This window comes from Hibiscus syriacus, unplaced genomic scaffold (genome assembly GCF_006381635.1).
Source record: "Hibiscus syriacus cultivar Baekdansim isolate YM2019G1 unplaced genomic scaffold, ASM638163v2 tig00110745_pilon, whole genome shotgun sequence".
NCBI classification, from domain to species: domain Eukaryota; kingdom Viridiplantae; phylum Streptophyta; class Magnoliopsida; order Malvales; family Malvaceae; genus Hibiscus; species Hibiscus syriacus.
The window spans coordinates 1,254,392-1,267,966 of NW_024062847.1; the positions used below are offsets into that span (position 1 = coordinate 1,254,392).

At 36.0% G+C, this 13,575-nt stretch overlaps 1 pseudogene; it reads right to left on the reverse strand.

The window, feature by feature from the left end:
- Positions 1–4,824: 4,824 nt before the first annotated feature.
- LOC120139408 overlaps positions 4,825–13,575 on the reverse strand; it is a 43,335-nt pseudogene continuing 34,584 nt past the window's right edge.

The window sequence follows — 13,575 nt, forward strand, 5'->3', positions numbered from 1 at the left end:
TCAGAATCAATTGAGGGAGTATTTAAACAAGTTCTGAAGCCTTTGATCAACAAGAAATCATAGAGAAATAAGAGAGAAAGCATCAAACACCAAGTTTGTGCAAATCAAGCCAATTTTCCTTTCAATATTCATTTTGCTTTCAAGAACACCATTTGTGCTCATTTGTAATTATTTTTGAGTGTTCTTTTCTTGTTCTAGAATTGTGCAAACATCTTACCTTGTGAGGTTTTCCTTGTAAGTTTGCAAATTTGTGTATTTCTCTTTGAAAAATAGTGTGCTCAAGAATTTGGGGTATAATTCTTGAGAGAGTTGTAAGGTTACTCTTTCTCCTCAAAAGAAAGAACAAATTAGTGAATTTGTTGGAAAATCCTTAGTGTGGATAGCTAAGGTAGTGGACGTAGACTTTGGTTGACAAAGTCGAACCACTCTAAATCGTTGTGCAAATATTTTCAATTTTCTGCAAAAGCTTCCACCAAAATTTTAATTGCCAATTCACCCCCCTCTTGGCCATTTCCATCAATCGATTAACTCAACACAATAAAATATAGAATACATTATTTTGTTCGAACAATTCTTGGAAACACACTCCTTGTCATTTAAGGCGTGTTTCTATAAATTCCTCGAGTTATATAATATTAGAAAATATTACAACTATCGATAAATTAGCAAATAAATAAATGATGGATCAAAATAGGAAATTTAGGGATTATACTAAACAATCAACAAGAAATAAAGGTAACCATTGCAAATATTTTATATGTTAGGTACTACAATTGTAAATAACCTAATTTCATTCATTCATGAGAAAATAATAAAAATATTAAAATTTGAAGACTAAACTGTAAACCAAGCAAAAGTAATGATCATAAATAGAAACATCACGCAATCTAGGTACTTGAATCGTAATTTAGCCATTATCAATATCTAGGATTAAAATGAAAATCATTAAAATCTAAGGACTAAATCAAATATTTACCCAAATAACATCAAATATACACACTGTGATTAAAATATAAAGCTAGAAAAATATAGAGCTTAAAATATAAAAATTGAAACTATTGTTCAGTGACCAAATCAGAAGTTTACAAAGATAGAGGGACCTGGGATTGATTTAGCCAAACTCTGAAACACAGACAATCATCCCCTAAAATGGCGTCGTATGGGAGAGGGTATAAATGCCGTTAAACCGACCCTTAATGGCCTCAATCTTCTCATTTTTCTCCTTTCATTCTTTCTCTAAAAAGAGAGAACATTTTCTCTCTGGCTTTTTTCTTCCCTCCCTCGCCGGAGTGAGGCCGTCAAACTCCAGCCACCTTCCGTCGAAGCTCCCCACCGCCGCACACGGCGGATGGAGAATCCTAAGTTACCCTCCACACTCTAAACCTGAAACCAAACACCCATAAGCCTAAAACCTCTATGAACGCCCTAGATCTAGGGAAATACCTTCGAATCGATGACTCTCCGATGACACTTGAAGGCTTCGGTGATAGCGAGGTAAACTTTTTCTCCTTGGTCTCTTCTCGTTTTCGGTTTTTGTTCGATTGAAGGTTGGTTTTCTGTTGTTTTTTGGTCTTCTGTGGTATTTTTTTTCTCGAATAGTTGTTGTTTTTCTCTTCTCTCCCTTATGTTTTCTTTCTTGCAGGTGGGTTCCTTTTATAGGGACCCATGGCTCTCCCTTCTGACCGATCGGAGAGAGAAACCCTCTGAGTCATCGGGTTATGACGGTGACTCTCTTAAGGGCGACATCGATTTCTAGCTAGGTGTATTTAATGCACCCAAATCTTTTAAATTTGGTTGATGCGGTCCGAAAATGACTGCGACGGTGGCTGGAATCTGAGGAGTCAGCTTCGGCTTGATCAGCGGCTTACGCGACGACTCTTGCTTAGGGTAAAACCCTAGTTGATGGGAGATCTGGACCGTTGGATCTCTCACATATCCAACGGTTGAGGGATGGTTGTGCTGGGACAAAAGGGAGAAACCCTAACCAGGTTTGGGCTCCATAATAGGCCTGGCTGAAGGGTTTTAGGTCGGTTGGGTGACTTGTTGGGCTCCAGGTTTACTTGTAACTGGGCCCGATTTTGGGATGTTGTATTTGGATACTGGGTTTATAATGTAAATTTTAATAAAATAAATAATAATTATAATTATAATAATAATAATAAATGATATAATTATCGGGACGAAAATAATTGTCTACAAATTATTTAAAAACTTAAATATTTAAAAATATTGTAAATACAAATATTAAAAAAATTCAAACATATTTGTCAGATAAATTTCCGACTAACTACTCTTATTCCTGAAACACGATAGTAATGGAACTAGTCTTGTATTAAAGTAATAATAACTTATGAGTTTAAAAATGATGGGGCAGAGTATATACTAAAATGATGGCCGTAAGTATTATTTTGGATCACTTTAGTGTAAATTTCAGCCTATCATTTTTGTTTGTTATAAAGTTGTTATTGGAAAAGCGTTACAATTATTACTTATTGAATTGCTCAGCGATTTGAATGCACCCTTGTGTGTGGCGTGACGTTGTTTCAACCGTTGGAGATGTACCACTCTGTTTGTTGTATAAGAGGGATTTGGAGTGACTACTGTAAATTCTCTTTCGTCTTCGCAAGTTTATTTGTAATTTTCATTAGAATTTGCTCTTGCGATGACCCAAGAGGAATGTTGAAAAGGTAGTAAGGAAAAGAAAAGAGAGGCAAACAATCGGCGACTAACGGATGATGGTGTTTTCCAATGTACAACTTGAAACCAAAAATCTAATGTTGAGTCGACATGTATCACGTGAAAATTATCAATTTGAGTTGACTTTTTTTTCCCGCATTGTATGAACTATCATGGAGATGACATCGTTGGGAGGCCAGCATGATTTCATCTTCCCTTTTTATTTTAGAAGTCAGATTTCATCTTTTTTTCGTGCACAATTCGCATGTGAAGTATTAAATTATTATAAAAAAAATTGGAAAACTTTAAAATATGTATCATGTCTGGTCGACAATGTTATTTTTTTTTATTAATCTGAGTAAAAATAAAGTAAAATTTATTTAAAGATAACTTTAAATTATTTAATATTGAACGCTCACACTCCTGATATTATTTGTGTTTGAACTCGGGCATTAAGGAATAATAGTAATTCTTTTACTACTGAGATCGTTTGATTTGTGTTGATTAACCATGTTGCACATAATTAAACCGGACTAAAAAATTGAATAGATATATTACGGTTATTATTTTTAATTACACGTATAATTATTCTAAACAATGTTTCTTTCTTTAAATAAATAATAATCAAAACATTAAAATTATTATATTTAATTGCACGTGTAATTATTATAATTCTTGTATTTCCCTTTAAAAAGATTTAAATGATACCCACACATTAAAATACTAACTCAATGTCAACTTGTGTAATTAAAAGCTATTATATAATAAATAAGTACCTAAAGTATATTATTTTTTTTATCTTTATTTAAGCAAGTAAAGTATTTTTTCTCAAAATAAGTACTTAAAGTTTATTCTGGTCAAAATAGGTACTTAAAAGTATTCAATTTTTTCCATCAAAGTACCTAAAGTATTATTTAATTAATATCAAATGTCAACTTTTATAAAACTTAGATGAAAAAGATTGAATATTTTAGCTATCTATTTTGACATAAAATACTTTAAGTACTTAAATGAAAAGGATGATGTACTTTAGGTACTTATTTGTGATATAAGTATAATTTCAAATCTAACTACTTGGTGTATTTCCAAACACATCATTATTTAAATATATTTTAAATTATATTCATATTATATTTAATTAATCTTACCAAATTAAGAGTAATACACTTTTTGACTCTTGTAAAGCTTGAAAATAATCCTGTAAACGAACCGAACGCACACGAAGGGAGGTATATTCATGTTCGTTCATTTAACTTTAACCGAATAAATAAACGAACACGAACATAAATGAACAAAATATTTTTGTTCATGGTCGTTCATTAAGAAAATATAGCTTGTTCATGTTCGTTCATTTAAACGATAAACGAACATAAACGAAAGCAATAAACGAACACAAACGAAAGAATATAAACGAACATAAACGAACAATACAAACACAAAAAACAAACTTATTCGAACACAACAAATGAATGTAAAAAAAGTAAACAACAAGAATAACAATTTAAAATTCATTAATATAACCTGCAACTTTAGAGTTAATTTGTTCGAATACGATAAAAACATACATAAATCATAAATAAGCTATATGAACATAATAAAGTCTTAAAGTTAATTTGTTCAACAAAACAATCTTCTTGAAATCCAAACAACTTCAATAATCTTCGTAACATATTCAACTTGCCCTCTGTTCGAACATAAATGAACGAACATAACCTAACGAACATAAATGAACAAAAATGAACGAACATAAACAAACATATAACCGAACGTTTACGAACGTAAATGAACGAACACAAAATCTTGTTCATGTTCGTTCATTTAATAAATAAACTAACATAAACGAAATTCCCGCCGCACGATTTATGAACAGTTCGCTGAACATTCAGTTCATTTACAGGTCTACTTGAAAAATTTGAGAATAATGCATGTAATTACATTAATGAATTTTAATCATCGTTGATGTTCAATTGCACCCTTAAAAATAAATTAATAATATATTTAAAGACAACTAAAATTAATAGCGTGTTTAAATATAATTAAAATCGATAACATATTTAAAGAAACTTTATACATTGAGAGCAAAGTTCATTATTGAATTTAAGAAACTGCTCATTTTATACATTGCAAAATCCCATTGTTGTAAAAATGTCAGAACCTTGCCATCAATTGATCCAAGTCTGTTTTTGAGTTCTGGGGATCCTTGAACACTACTGCAATTACCAGTTGCTCGGGGTGCCACCAGCTGTCTCAAGAACACTGCTATCGGCTGCATTGCAGATGCGTTCAATCTCAACCGAACTGACCTGTTCAACCGATTAGCCAGTTGAGCATCAAGATTGCAAAGACTGGTAAGAAATTTTTCTAGAAAGACAACCGTTAGAACAAGCTCATCCACCCAAAACATGACGATGCTTCATAACGGATGTGATGCAACAAAAAATTATCAGCCTCCGATGAAAATAATTATAGCAAGGTTAGTAACCAATACTTGTAATAACCGAGATCTGGAGGTATGCAAGAGCGATGACCAAATCCCTGTATGTTTGGTAATGTGAACTATGGAGATGGTTACGTGGTGAAAATAAATGGGGATCTTTATATAGTTGGAATACTTAAAGCTCAAACCACAAGGTTATATTCCATAGGATCAAAAATACCGTGATACCCCCGATGTTCATTGTATCATCAGCACGACCGTGTGCGCGATAGTATCCTCTAGAGGTGCGCTCAAACACATCCCCATGCTTTCGGAGAACCTGAATAGGTAAACTCAGATACAAAGGTTTTACATGCAAGAAAATACAGTAAAATGAACGGATGTAAGGTAATGATAATTCGTTCATATATTATCTGAACTCTTCATTTTTTTTTCTTTGGCATTCATATTCCACGTGTATGTCACACTCAGATGTAAATATGGGGGAATATAATCCTCCAAACATAGATTGGTTTTACCCTTTACATTTCCGAAATCCATCGACTATAAAGTACATGTACAATCAGAGCATTTTCTCATTGCACTGGGTCGAGCATTTCAAATAATCTTGCACCATTTAGACTACATTAGAACTACAGATCATACAGATGATAATGCACCCAAAATAAAATTTAAAAAAATGTTGAGAACCACAAATTTCTCACCAATTTATTCCATGTAGCCATTCCTTTAAAGTAAACATCATAGTGACTGGCATTTAGCAGCGTGCTTGAAGAACCAAACATTAGAGGGCCTAGGGCCAGTTCTCCCATCCCTGGAGCATCCTCAGGCTTAAAATTAAACAAGTTCAAGAAATTAGTTGCATTTTATTTTACATTTGTACTTAAACATGTATACTTCCACACAAAGTGTTGACAATTGTTGCATGATTCTAGATGGCCGGCTGATCAAATTGGACGGCATTTTTTTTCAAAGTGGGCAGCCAATATTATTGAAATTGGCAAAGGAATAATTACCAAATTGAGTCATTGAACTTTAGGGTATTTATAAGATTAGTCCTTAAGCTTCAACTATAAATACCATAGCTCATTTAGCTTCAAAATAATCCCAAGTCATTTCTTTCTCCCAATACTAAAGAGTTTAGAGAGTTTTCTTGTGAGTTGTGAGTGTTTTGTAAACACCTGTAATTTTTCTCTCTTTAGTAAAAGATCTGCAGCAGTCCGGAGACGTAGACAAAATTGGCTGAACTCCGTTATCAATTTCGAGTATTATTTTTCCGCTTTTATTTCGCATTCTCACTAATCTGGTTATAGGGAAATTACTCATTTATTTCCCAACAACTGGTAATCAGAGCTTTTGGTTGTGAATTTTGTCAATTTTTTGCGATGTTGCTATTCATTACTATTTACGTGAATAGTAAATTTTGTGAATAGTAAAAATTTTGTCGGCGATACGAATTTGTCGACGGAGGTGTTCTAATACACGGTGGTTCGCAAGAATTGTCAGAAACGATCCAAATTAAGCCAGATTCGAGTGGGAGAGATGGCTGCAGACGAAGGGAATGTGAAAATTGAAAAGTTCGATGGTGCGGACTTTGGCTTTTGGAAGATGTAGATTGAAGATTTTCTGTACCAGAAAAATCTATATCAACCTCCCTCAGGAAAGCAACCAGAAGGCATGAAGAAAGAAGACTAGGCTCTTCTCGATAGACAATCCCTCGGAGTTATCTGACTTACGTTACCCCGCAATGTTGCTTTCAACAAAGCAAAGAAAAAGACCACGGCGGGTCTTATGGCGGCTCTATCCAGTATGTATGAGAAGCCATCAGCCTCAAACAAAGTTCACTTGATGAGGCGATTATTCAATTTGCGTATAGCGGAAGGGGCATCAATGGCTCAACACCTAAATGAACTCAACACAATCACAACTAAGTTGAGTTCCGTGGAAATTGAATTTGATGATGAAGTTCGAGCTTTAATTCTCTTATCATCTCTACCAGACACTTGGAATGCTACTGTTACAGCAGCTAGCAGCTCGTCGGGAAACAGTAAATTGAAATTCGACAATGTTCGAGATCTGGTATTGAGCGAAGAAATTCGACGGAGAGAATTTGGTGAAGCATCAAGCTCCTCATCCTTGCACACGGAGTCTAGAGGGAGAACTTCAGAAAGAAATTCAAATCGTGGCAGATCGAAATCCAGAAGGGGAAAATCAAGAACTGGAAAGAAAGATTTTACCTGTTATAATTGTGGCAAGAAGGGTCACTTTAAAAGAGATTGTCGATCACTGAAGAAAGATACTGGCGCATAGGAAGCCAACATGACAGAGGATACAGGTGATGCCATGATTCTAAGCGTCAACAGTTCGATTGAATCATGGATCTTGGATTCAGGGGCATCTTTCCACTCCACCCCATACCAAGAAATCATGGAAAATTATGCCAGTGGTGATTTTGGGAAGGTTCATCTAGCTGATGATGAAACCTTGAAGATCGTCGGAAAAGAAGACATCTGATTAAAGTTGTCAAACCAGATCACATGGAAGTTGAAAGGAGTGAGACATATTCCAAGCCTCAAAAGAAATTTGATTTCTATAGGACAGCTTGATGGAGAATGATATAATACAACCTTTTCAGGCTGTGAATGGAAGATTACCAAAGGAGCACTCGTCATTGCTCGTGGTAAGAAGACTGGTACTCCCTATGTAACCTCAAATTTAGAGAATATCATTGCAGTAGAAGATGCTGATGGAAAATCAAACCTATGGAACCAAAGGCTTGGCCATATGAGCGAGAAAGGGATGAAGACACTTTTCTCAAAAGGGAAGCTACCAGATCTAAAGAATGTAGATGTCAGACTATGTGAGGATTGCATCTTTGGCAAACAAAAGAAAGTCAGTTTGCAGAGATTGGCAAAACACCCAAGGCTGAAAAATTAGAGTTGGTTCATACTGATGTATGGGGACCATCTCCAGTTCCATCTATTGCAGGCTCATTATATTATGTCACCTTCATCGATGATTCTACGAGGAAGGTGTGGGTTTATTTTCTGAAGAAGAAATCAGAAGTCTTTGATACCTTTAGAAAATGGAAGGCCATGGTGGAAAATTAGATTGGTCTGAAAGTCAAGCGGTTGAGGTCTGATAATGGAGGAGAGTACAGAAATAGGAGATTCAGAGATTTCTGTGCAAACAATGGGATCAAGATGGAGACAACAGTTCCCATTGACACCGCAGCAGAATGGCATAGCAGAGCGCATGAACAGAACTCTGAATGAACGTGCCAGAAGTATGAGGATACATACTGGCTTGCCCAAATTTCTATGGGCTGAAGCTATCAACACTACAGGTTACCTGATCAACTATGGGCCCTCAGTTCCCTTGGATGGTGGAATACCAAAGGAAGTTTGGACCAAGAAAGAAATAAACCTTTCACACTTAAGAGTGTTTGGTTGTATTTCTTATGTACACGTAAATTCTACTGAAGAAGTAAACTTAACACCAAGTCCAACAAATGTGTCTTTGTTGGTTATGGTGGTGATGAGTTCGGTTACCGGTTTTAGGACTACGAAAATCGAAAGATCATCAGAAGCAGATATGTCATTTTCAATGAGAATGTGATGTACAAAGACAGGTCAACCATAGAATTAAGCAGCTCCAATACCGAAGCTGAAACAAAAGAATTTACTGAGTTCGATGATATTTCTGGAAATGATGTTTAGATCAGTCCTGAAGCAGTCTAAGAAGAAACAGATACTCCTCTAGAATCCCTAAACCAACCCACGTTATTCGCCTTCTTTGCACTACTTGTTGCTGACTGACAATGGTGAACCAGAGTGCTATGATGAAGCAATGCATGTGGAGGATTCAATCAAGTGGGAGTCTTCCATGAAAGATGAGATGGACTCGCTTATGTCAAATCAGACGTGGGAATTAGTTGAATTACCACCAGGCAAGAAATTACTCCACAACAAGTGGATTTACAGGATCAAAGAAGAGCACAATGGTAGCAAACGCTACAAATCAAGATTGGTTGTCAAAGGTTTTCAGCAAAAAGAAGGTATTGACTACAATGAAATTTTCTCTCCAGTCGTGAAACTGTCTACAATTAGACTGGTGTTAACAATTGTAGCTGTAGAGAATCTATATCTTGAGCAGTTAGATGTGAAGACAACTTTCCTTCATGGTGATTTGGAAGAAAAAAATCTATATGAAGCATCCAGAAGGCTTCATAGAGGCAGACAAGAAAAACCTGGTATGTAGGTTGAAGAAAGCTTGTATGGTTTAAAACAAGCTCCTAGACAGTGGTACAAGAAGTTCGATAGGTTCATGAGTAGCAGTGGTTTTAGTAGATACCAAGCAGATCATTGTTTCTACATCAAGAGGTTCGACAACAACTTCATTATTTTATTGTTATACGTTGATGACATGCTCATTGCAGGCTCAGACATGCAAGAGATTATAAACTTGAAGCAAAAATTATCGAAGCAGATTCTTGGGATGAGGATTAAGAGAGACACAAGTTCGGGGACTTTGATGTTATCACAGACTGAGTACATCAATAAAGTACTCTCCAGGTTCAACATGCAAGATGCTAAACTAGTGAGTACACCTTTAGGTGTTCATTTTAGACTCTCCAAAGAACAGTCACCAAAGACGGAGGAAGAACGTGCACAAATGGTGAAGGTGTCGTATGCCTCAGCAATTGGAAGTCTGATGTATGCCATGGTTTGTACTAGACTATATATTGCTCATGCAGTGGGAGCTGTTAGCAGGTACATGAATAATCCGGGCAAGGTATACCGGGAAGCAATTAAATGGATCCTCAGATATATGCGGGGTACCACAAACAAAGTACTTTGTTTCAAAGGTGGAGATACGATACTGACATGCTATGTAGATGCTGACTTAGCCAAAAATATTGATATTAGAATGAGCACTACAGGGTATGTCTATACTCTAGGAGGAACCGAAGTGAGTTGGGTTTCTCAACTACAGAAGATAGTTGCTCTCTCCACAACTGAAGCAGAATATATCGCTGTTACGGAAGACATCAAGGAGATGGTTTGGCTCCAAAGTTTCTTGGAAGAGTTAGGCAAGAAACAAGAAAACAATGTCTTGTATTGCGACAGTCAAAGTGTTATCCATCTAGCAATGAATCCGTCTTTTCATTCCAGGACGAAGCACATACAATTGAGATATCATTTTATCCGGTCTCTTCTAGAAGATGGGATTTTGTAACTTGAAAAGATTAGTGGAGCTCAAAATCCAGCAGACATGTTGACAAAGACGGTGAATATGAACGAGCTGAAGTTGTGTTCAGCTTTAGTTAGCATGCTAGAATAACAAGACCAGAAATGTTGCTGCATTGATCAAGGTGTGAAGACAGATTAAAATCAGTCTTCAAGTGGGAGATTGTTGACAGTTGTTACATGATTCTAGATGGTCGACTGATCAAATTGGATAAACATTTTTTTTCAAAGTGGGCAGCCAATATTTTTGAAATTGGCAAAGGAATAATTACCAAATTGAGTCATCAAACTTTAGGGTACTTATAAGATTAGTCCTTAAGCTTCAACTATAAATATCCTAGCTCATTTAGCTTTTCTTTCTCTCAATACTAAAGAGTTTAGAGAGTTTTCTTGTGAGTTGTGAGTGTTTTGTAAACACCTGTAAATTTTCTCTCTTTAGTAAAAGATCTGCAGTAGTCCGGAGACGTAGGCAAAATTGGCTGAACTCCGTTATCAATTTCGGGTATTATTTTTCCTCTTTTATTTGTATTCTTACTAATCTGGTTATAGGGAAATTACTCGTTTATTTCCCAACACAAAGTACTTCAATAACAAGGGTTAGATCGGGGCTTACAATAGGATGGCCATCATCGCCAAGAATAAATAAGTGCCAACCCATAACTGGTATACTGAAAGCAGCTAATGATTGGGCTGTAGAAATGATCCATAAACAAAACCACCGCCGATTTCAGTGCCACCACAATATTCAATGACATGTTTGTAGTAAGCTCTCCCCATCAACCATAGGTATTCGTCTGCATTAGAGGCTTCACCAGTGGAACTGAAGCAACTGCCAGTTTGAGAAAAAACAGCAGATATGGCCAGGAAGAATAAATATAGGATAAAAACCTAGAGCATGTCAACTTTCTAATAAAAACCTAGAGCAACTGCAGTTTCAGAAAGTGAATACTTACATTGTCGCTAGTGATTTGATCATAAGAAGCAAACAATAATCAGTAATTATGAAAACTTACCGGATGGATGACCAATCACTGCCAGCAATACAATTTGTACTTTTCCAAGTACGAACAATGCTAGGGACGACACCAAGCATTGTTACTTTTGCATCCTAGGAAGTTTAGTGAATATAAGTAAATTCCAAGACAATAATTATATAAATTCTTGCATAAGCACTCCCTTGGAGTGTGTGTGTGTGAAGATTCTATAAGCTGATTATACAAGTCAAGGTTTGTTATTCTCTAGTGAAAACTGTGAAAAAGACCATTCTGACAATATTTACAATAAATTTATAGTTGTACAAACATGGCAAAGCCAGAACTAAGGGGAGATCCATTATATAGTGCCATTGAAGCACCATTTAACAATGAAGCATACATTAACCAAGGACCCATCATCCATCCAATGTTTGTAGGCCATGCAACAATATCGCCTCTGCGGATGTCCATATGGCACCATGCATCAGCAGCAGCTTTGAAAGGAGTTGCATTAGTCCATGGAATTGGCTTAGGCTCACCTGCACAAGAAATAGGCTCAATTAGCCCATCAATTTCAATTACCGTCCTTCAGCCATCTTTAAATTATTGAAATTTAGTGGAAAAATGCGAATTTAACTTCTTGGTTCTATCCTACTTGTTCTTTGGTTTAACAACTTTGACAGTAGAATAACTAACGGTTGACTAAACTTTTAACATTATTTTACTTCTCCTTTCTTGATATCTAGCCCTAAATTTGGCAGTTGGTGCGAGATGCTGCAAAAAAGTGATTGGTGCAGTCATCTAGAAAAGGAAGAAAAAAATATCGGTTGTAATACTCAAAACTACCATGCCCGATAATAACTCGAAGACACAGTGGTACTATTTCCCTAGTTATCGTCTCTACTACAATCAAAAGTAGGAAATTGGTCTCTTGAACTTTATAGGTATATACCCGCATATATAAGTGTCAGGTGAGGTTGCTTGATTGAACATCAGGTAAACACGAGTTACCATTAATTTTGTAAGTTATGTAATGCTTCTATGATGGTGAAGAGATCGAAACAAAAGAAGACAAAAACTAGAGTTTCCTTGTGTTTGAAATGGAAGAGAAGTTTCAAGAATGTAAAGTCCGCCACGAAGCTTAGCACTACCAATCACCTTTCCCGAGCTCGAATCTTGAAATTCACAAATACCATAGTCAAATTGGGTAGCACAGCGCAAATCAATAGACAACTTAATAACGGAAAGCAGATTGCAAGCGAGATTATGAACATCGCGAACAAATTCTAAGAGAATATCCGGATTTATTCGAATATATCCATGGCATGCAATACTAGAAAGAGAACCATCCGTTGTTCGGATATGAGAAGCAGATTGTGCTATTTGAAAAGTCTGAAATAGTCGAATATCACCGGTCATATGATCACTTGCCACGGAGTCCACTATTCATGTAGGAATATCGGTTGTGTTAGCCAGATTAGCAAAGCAAACCCTACCGGCAGGAATCAAAGACGCAGTTGGTGAGGTAGTATTCAACTGTCCAAATAATTGTTTTAATTCCTCCCTTAGTTTTAAAAAACGTGCCCAGGCGCACCGGGCGCCGGAACAATCGCCTCCGACGGAATAGGCGAGGCTCGAGGCGCAATACGACAGGCGTGCGCTTCTTCTGTTTTTGGAGCTTTCCGGCGCAGGCGCTGCGCTTTTTGCACCTTTGCTAGGGTGGGGGAGGATTGGCGAAAAAGATAAACTAAGTAGAGAAAGAAGAAGTGTAAAAGAAAACAGAAGAAAATAGAAAATAGGAGAAGGGCAGAAGAAATAGAAGAACAACGCACAAAAGAAGAAATTTTTTAAACCGAATAAATATAAGGGTTATATAACTTACTAAGTAGTTCAAATATATATATCCCAACTCTAAATAAACTACTAATATCCACTTATTTATATATAAAAATGCCCACCAAAACCTATTCCACTGTAAGTACATCAGTACATTTCTTTTATATGTGATTATTATGTTTTTTCCACCTCCAGTTTCTGCCCATATATTGTTATGGCATTTTAGGTTAGGCCAACCTAATTTCTTTTATCAAGAAAAGTTGTTTCCAAGCTATTCATTTATAAAAATCCTTCATCATTTTCTTGTGTTGTTTGTTACCTTGCCAAACAACCCAAAAGTACATATCATCTTTCTCCATACCATTCTTCCAAACCTTTTGCTATCATTCAACTCTCGTGTCAA